The sequence below is a fragment of the Apteryx rowi genome, unplaced genomic scaffold (genome assembly GCF_003343035.1).
Source record: "Apteryx rowi isolate R43461 unplaced genomic scaffold, aptRow1 scaffold_338, whole genome shotgun sequence".
NCBI lineage: Eukaryota > Metazoa > Chordata > Aves > Apterygiformes > Apterygidae > Apteryx > Apteryx rowi.
Genome location: NW_020449841.1, coordinates 380,911 through 388,629, shown reverse-complemented (window position 1 = coordinate 388,629; position 7,719 = coordinate 380,911).

The window sequence follows — 7,719 nt, the reverse complement described above, 5'->3', positions numbered from 1 at the left end:
TGGAGGAGAAACATTCATATTGTTGTTGCATGGAGAAGCATCTATACTAGCTGACACAGAAGTGCCTTCCATTTTTCAAATGACCCTTTTCCCTGTGCCCGGGGGACACTGCCATCCACCAGAGCTCAGGCAGAACTAGGATCCCACTGTACTGCGACACTCAGACATATCTGGGAAGCCCATCTGCCTGGTCTTGGTGGGAGCTGTGAAGAAAAAAGTCTGTGATTTGGCTGTTGGGGTCCTGACTACCCAGAGTTCAGGGTCCCCATTTTCCCAACCCTGACCCCTTGGCTGCAAAGTCCCTTTCTGACTGGGTGCCTACTATTAAAACTCCTTGGAGCACTTGTCTCCTCAGGTCCTTCAGTTGACCCAATTCTTTCTTGTTGCCATGGAGAATTGGACTCATTTCCATTTAACAGTCTTTGTGCTGCTCCTGCCTTGACCGCACAGACCTGCTCTTCAGCAGTGTTGATGTTGCAATCAGACCTGATGGGGGATTCCCAGAAGACCAGTGCTAATTGGGCCGGTTAGCTTTGCAAATACCACTGAGCACGTGGAAGAAGGTTCCTAACTGCCCTTTCTCCAGGTGTAGCAGCATGTGTTTCTGCAAATATCTGATGTGCCTATAACTGTTTTTGGCACTCACTCATAATATAGCTTCTGCCACCTGAATGTCCTGTCATACATTTACCACTGAACCTGCACTGCTGATGTCTACTGGCTTTTGGGCTCATGCTTCTGGATGATATTTAACATTTTGTTTTCACTCCCCTGGGACTCCAACAGGAAATTAAACATCTAATGGCTCTTCAGGTTGGATTACCAACACACAGAGGTCAGATCCTGGAGTGTTGCCTGCACAGAAGTATCACCACCAGTCCCATGCCCTTCCATGACAGCTTCACAGTGTCTTATCTCCAGATGCTGGTACCCACTGGTGGTAGCTTAGCCCTGGCTTGCTGTGCAGGAGGCAGGCTGGTCTGTAGAAACAGGAATACCTTTTGCCCATATGCTTCTCTGTCTCCCTTTCCCTTGGCAGTTCCCTGCTGTTTTTCATCTGAGCCATAAGAGGCTGATGGTGTCCTGATCCACTGTAGCCCACAGTGCCCTGCCACCAGATTAGCTGATACGGATGGGCAGGATGTAGGGGGCAGCTCTCCCCCTGTGGCAGAGATATGGAACATCTCTGTTGTTCTTGAACTCATGCTGTGTTGGTGGGAGAAGACCTGGCCACCCCAGAAGCGAGGGTGCAGGGAGGAGAAAGCTTTGTGTCCGCGCTCCATGTGGAGAGACCTGGTACTCTTATGGCCACAGCCATCCATTGCTCCTCTGTGCCTACATCACTGGCAGTGTCCCCATGGTGCCTACCCCCAAGGTTAGCTGGGAGCAGAGTATGACCTCAGTAAATGCTGATCATGTTGAGAGCAGCCAGGGAGCTTCCTGGTGGAGACTGAGGAGAAGCAACAGCACTGCCAGCCAGCTCTCTTGCCACTCACAGCAGTGGGTGCAGCTGAGATTCCTCGTGCCCTGGACGCGGATCTGTGAGCTTCCTGACTCTGTGTCCTGTCTTCCCCGAGACAGGTACTTGGCTTCACTCAGAGCACACAAGCCATCAACATTCCCCATTAACAGGCAATTTGCCCCGCTTAGCTGAGCTTAAACAATGAGGCTTTTCTTGGCACTTTTACAGAAAAAGAGAAAAGGTTGTTGTGTACAAGATAACTACAAACGTACTCACAGATGCTGCAAAAGGCATCTCAATGTTGGCAGTAAACACCTCTGAACCTGACCTTGCCAAGCCGCCCAGGTCCCATCACAGCTGCGTCCTCTGCACTGCACCTTGCCAACAATCAAATCCCATTCCCCAGGGATGGTTTCTGAACGTACCCTGGAATAAAGGCTGCCCAGCTCTCTCTCTAACATGAAGACCTCTGGATGTGCCTATTGCCCAGGAGCTGTTGGAGGTACCAGGATGCCGCTCTAAACACTTGACAGCTCTTACTTACAGTAATTCTTTATTAACAAATTACAATAAATTTGTAATTAATAGTAATTACAAAACAAAGGACTTTTAACAAAATGAACCAATCTATTCTGGGTGGCAATGACCCAAACACCTTCCCCAAATGCCAACAGACTTTAGGTGACAATCTTCGTAAATCCTCATTTCAACACATCCCTTCAAATTCAAAAATACCTTCAATAAAGGCCTTCTTGTGGTCTCGTTTCAGGTATTGTACACCTGTCAGTCATTCCATAGCCACATCAAGAGAATATTTCTGCAGCATGTTAAGTGATGCTTTGACATGTCTAATGATCATGACCTGACAGTTCTGGGGGCTGATACTCCAGATGAGTACTGTATTAAAATCTCTATTATAGTTCTATTAGGAAGGATTAATTTTGGGCAGGTTCAGACAGTGTAGCACAGACACGATAAATCATTTGCCCCATGCAGGCTATCTCCGGCACCAAGTTGTAATTTTCTGTTCTGTCTATTTATAATACTGCTTTTTTTTTCCCCCCCCCACACCTGAAGAGAATTCACTAGTTAAAGAAATATTCATTCATGGACAGAGGAACTGCAGCTTCGTATTCCTGGGTAGGACAAGCTCATCTGTGTGCAAGCCTTTGTTGTTAGTGGACAGCTACAGATGAGACATTTGCTTAATGTAATTTGCCATATAAAAATAGTAATTTGCCCTGCCTCTTTGCTTTGCAGCTTCTCAGAGAAGGGTTGAGGCCCCAGGATTCCATGAAGTCTGTGAAATTTTGAGCTTTGGCAAGGGAGCTTTTTTAAATTTCCTGTTCCATAACTTTACAGGAAAAGTAACAAAAAAAAAAAAAAAAAAAAAGGAAAAAAGAAAAAAGAAAAAAGAAAAAAGAAAAAAGAAAGGCCAACATCAAATTCGCAGTTGAATGTGATTTATCCTCACTGGGATAACTCCTGACACAAGGTCTACCAAGGCTTGAGGAGCACTCTGTGACTTAGGATGTTCCCTGGGGAACCCTATCACAGAGCAGCAACCTGGCTGGAGAGCCTGGCCTGTGCTTCTGTGATGCTATCCCTCAGCCCTCCTCCTTTCCCCAAAATATGCCACTAGTTCCCCCAAGCCTATGGAATAGCTTGAAAAAGTCTTTCTCCTGCCTCCCCCAGGCCTCAGAGGTTGAGGTCTCAAGATGGCAAGCAAATGGCCCAAAACCCCCGAGCATCCATGCTGTGAGTGCAAACCTGTTGGGTGCTCTCGACTCCTGCGCTGCATCTGCCTCCCCTGACCCAGAGCTGAACAGAAAATGTGATCTGTGCTGCAGTGTGGTGAGGGAGGGATTGCCCCTTCAGCTTGTTATACTAATAGCTCAAAGTCTAATTTCTTTCCTCTCTGACTCCAGGGAAGCAATTGCCAGCTTGAATGGCATTCTCCAGGGATGCATGCAGGGCACCAGCTTTTACGGTGTGCAGGAGTGCTGAGTATGCTGACAGCAGCCTGCAAAATGCCTTGCTCTCCTGGTGCTGTGCAGTGAGCAGAGGTCATTGGCGGCAAGTGGGAGTCGCCTGATGGCCTCGTTTGGCCTGTGGCCCTCAAGGCTCAGACAGTATCCAGGCTGTCTCCTCCAAGTGAGAGACATGAGGCCAATTAGGAGGAACAGTTCTCCTGGAGCCAGTCCAGGCTGTGCTGTGCAGCCAAGCACCATCCGCTGAAGGCTGCATTATGAAACACTCCTTGCTCAGCCTGTTTATCTCTATTGCACTGTGCAGGATAATAAAACGTGGACTCTCCTTGGGCCAGCAGCTGATGTATGCTGCCAGCTCTTGCACTGCTTTAAAGAGGTTGCAGCTTTGGGCTGCACCCCATGGGGGTCCATGGTAATGGTAGACAACCTTCCAAGACAAAGCCAGGCAGATGCAGGCTCTTTGCCTCCGGGGTCATGCTACTCTGTGTGCACATGCCTCTGCTAGGCAACATCCTTCAGAGACATCCCTGTAGCTACCTTCATTACGCTAACAGTCTGCAGACTGATCTTCTCCCTCTTGGCTGACTCAAGGAAGCTGTTCCTAGTTTGATTTGTTGCTTGTGTGACATTGAAGTTTCTCGTGTTTAAAAGTGGATTCCTGGAAAGCAGCAGTAAAGCTGATTTCATCTTGCTCAGTGAAGCTTTTCTCCTTCTATGAAGTAACCTGCCATGTCAGTAATGGTTTTAAATTGACTTTCACAGGTGCCAACCAACAAAAGATATTGTTTCCTAGAAACCAGAGGTTAATGGAGAAAAGCTCCAAATAAATAAAGAAGAAAGAGGAAAAAGCTCCTAACTGCTCTCTGCCTAACACCAGCTGCTTCATAAAAACAGACTAAAGATGACCAGATATTACAATGTCTTTACAGAGTGAAGTCTCCTTTGGCTTCCAGAAAATGTGGATAGAGAGCGCTGGACCATACCCAGCTTGCTGTGGGGGCTGGAAAGAGCATCTCCATGCTGGGGTTGGATGCACTCATCCACCTAGTTACCCTGCAGTGCTGGATGAGGGATAAAGCAGGAGAGAGGAGGATCCCATGATGGCTGTGCTCCACAGGCTCTAGGCATGGCCAGAAGACATGGGAGGAGACATTGTCACTGTTTTGTTCAGGGCAGCTGTCTCAATACAGGTTTACCCTGGAGCTGCACAGCAAGAAACCTTGGAGACAGAGCATGTGCTGGGTATCAGATGTGCTGGGGCTAGGGCTGGGCATGCTGATCTGGCTGGGTCTGTGTTGATGCTTTTTCTCCAGCCTTGCCCCAGGCCTGTTCCCAATGGGCACAGCGAAAAACGGCCATCAGCTTCTGGAGCTAGTCTGGGCCATGAGCCCAGCCTGGAACCATGCAGAGGAAGTCCAGGCCTCCATTTGCAGGGTCTCCAGGCAAAGTTCCCTCTCCCCTCCCAGCACACACCGGGTGTCTTGCCCCACTGCCTAACTTCATTTACTCTCCCTTCTCCCTGTATCCTCCTCTTTTCCTGCCAACCTTTCCTGTTACCCTTCTCTGGTACCAAGCAGGCTGTGTGCCAAGCCACACAATGAAATTGCAGTGAGAACGAACCTCCCACTCTGCCACCACAGTGCTCTGGTGCTTCTCATTGCACCAGGGCCACACTTTGGTCTTGTGGCTTATTCTAGAGATGTGAGGTCAGCGTCATGCTGATGAAGCTCAGCAATGAAAAGCCTCAAAGGATGACCTGTACCTCCCTCCAACCGCTCAGGCATGTCCCATTTCCCTGATTAACACAGTTGTTACATGGACCATAAAGCAAACTCTGGAGTGATGGTGTGGTGTCTCCCTTCATTTGCTCAGAATGGAGGGATGGGGATGGTATAATTCACAGCACCCCTGAGATGGTCCCTTTTCAAAGACTTGTGTTACTCTCTTTAGCCTTTGAAACATCTGGATTAACATTCATCTTTTGCAGTGCTGAGGCTCATTCAGAGAAAGAGCAGATGTCCTGTTTATCCACACTCACACCTAGTCCCAGTCTGACCCAGTGAAGTTCTGATCCATCTGAGTGGTTAATCTACTCTGCAGCATGGCAGAGGCAGTGTTTCCTGGCCCTCTTAAGCAACATCCATGCACAAGAGGATCCAATCCATCTGCCATGGCAGAATTCTTTCCCCAGCTACATGTGCCTGTGACTGTGGCAGTGCCGGGGCTGGTGCTGTGAAATTGGCACTGCTTGGCTTTGCTGCCAAGGCGCACAAGGGAAAAAAAAAAAAAATCACCTTTTGGAGAACATCCGTGGAGAGCGGCTTCTTTGACTGGGTGGGGGATGGCAGCCAGTAACTGCAAGCAGACACATTATGGTTCTGCCACTTGCTGGGCCCATGCTCTCAATCACAGCTGTTTTTTTCCTCATCCTGGTAGAGGAGAATAGACTCATGAATGCTTCAATCCACTGAACCTTGGAGACCCTCATGCCAGAGAGGACACATAAATCCTCTCTCAGAATAGGAAGAGGTCAAGATAACCCAGGGTAGCTGGGATAGAAACTAAATGTGGCTGTCACCTGTTAAAGTAGCTTTCACAGCCTCTTCTGAAACTGTGTAAGGCTGCCACATCTCAGTGCACCTTTTTTAGTGCTCATGCCAGATGTTAATGGTGGCTTTTTGTGCTCATTTATAATGAGGAACAAGGTCTGGCTGATGGTTCATTTGACTTGTTCTATGCATCAAAGAGGGTGTATTGCTTGAGGCTGCCAAGCTGGACTAGAACTCTGATGAACCTCTAAGTTCCTAGTGACGTGTGATGCTCTCTGTCCTATGAAGACAACCTGCCTGGTGGTCAGAAGAAATGGATAGCGGGAACTGGATGACTACAAGGAGCCCTAGTCCCTTGAGAGGCCTTTGTGCTCTCAGGTAAATTGTTCATAGTGGCAGTGAGGGAGCTCAGACAGCCACCACAGGTCATGTCCCTCCAGACCCTCAGGAGCATGCAGAACTGGCACACACATAATCGAAGCAACTGCCACAAGGAGCATTGTGACAGCCAAGGGGGACAGAGTTACCCTGCCCGGGAGGACTGTGGGCATCCTAGTGTTTTTCAGATGTGAGTGAAAGATGGTGTGTGCATGCATCTGTGTAGGGAACAGAGGCTCTGGCTGAGTAGTCCATCCAAGGAGTTGCTTTATGCTGACATCACAGCTAAAGTCAGTGTGATGAAGCCTCTGGAGCTCTCAGAAGGAGCAAATACTGCAAGGTGGCCTGCAGCCAACTGTGGCTTGTCCTCTGCATGTCCCCACTGCTGGTATGGGGGCATGAAGTCATGCGCTGGCTGCAAAGGGTGACCAGCTCATGCCTTTGAGCTGCCATGAGAGCTGGCTTGGAGCCCTGGCAGAACAGCCATCTCAGGAATCTGGCGGGGGTGTGTGTGTGTGTGTGTGTGTGTGTGTGTGTGTGTGTGGAGATGTTCATTGGTGGTCCATGCAGCCAACTTGCTGAAATGCAAATGTAGCTGTATAAAGCACATTTTTGGCTGCAGCTTTGGAGTTCCAGGAGTTTTCACTGCATGGGTATTAATTAAAGGCAGAGCTGGGAGTGTTGTCTGGCCTTTGCCATGTGAAGACTCTGCTTTCTGATGTTTCTGATTGCCAACGTGTAGCCATTCAGGTAATGTTTCCAATGTCACATACCTGCTTCGGAAGGTTTTATTTTTCAATTAAAAAAAAAGTTTGAACTTTTTTTAAGAACAATGCCAGGGAAAACCCCCCCACATTTTTACCAATGTTATAACACTAATCACTTATTTTTAATTGAAAAGCAACTGTAGAGCATCTAAAAGCTACATGTGACATTCACCCAGTGCAGTGACTTGCACTGATTCTCTGTGAAGGAAAAAAAAAAAAAAAAATCAGTCCCAGCTTCTTCAGATTACAAGCTTCTGAAAATGACATTTGCACATGCTCAGTCATTCCCAGCAGTCACTACAGAAGGAGGCCAGGATAAGCATTAAACACCATTCTCTGAAAGTGTTAACAGCTCTGAGAAACACAGTCCCCCTGTATTGCCCAACACTTTTGACAACAGTCATATTGATCTCTCTGTGCTTATGTGCCAGCCCTCTGTAGAGTGGAGATACTACTGCTGCATCTCATGGGGACTCTGGAAATATTTTAGTATTTGTGAATCACTGTGCTGTTGCAGTGATGAACACCACAGAAAAGCCCCTGTGGAAAGGAAGAATTCTGCATTCTGCATG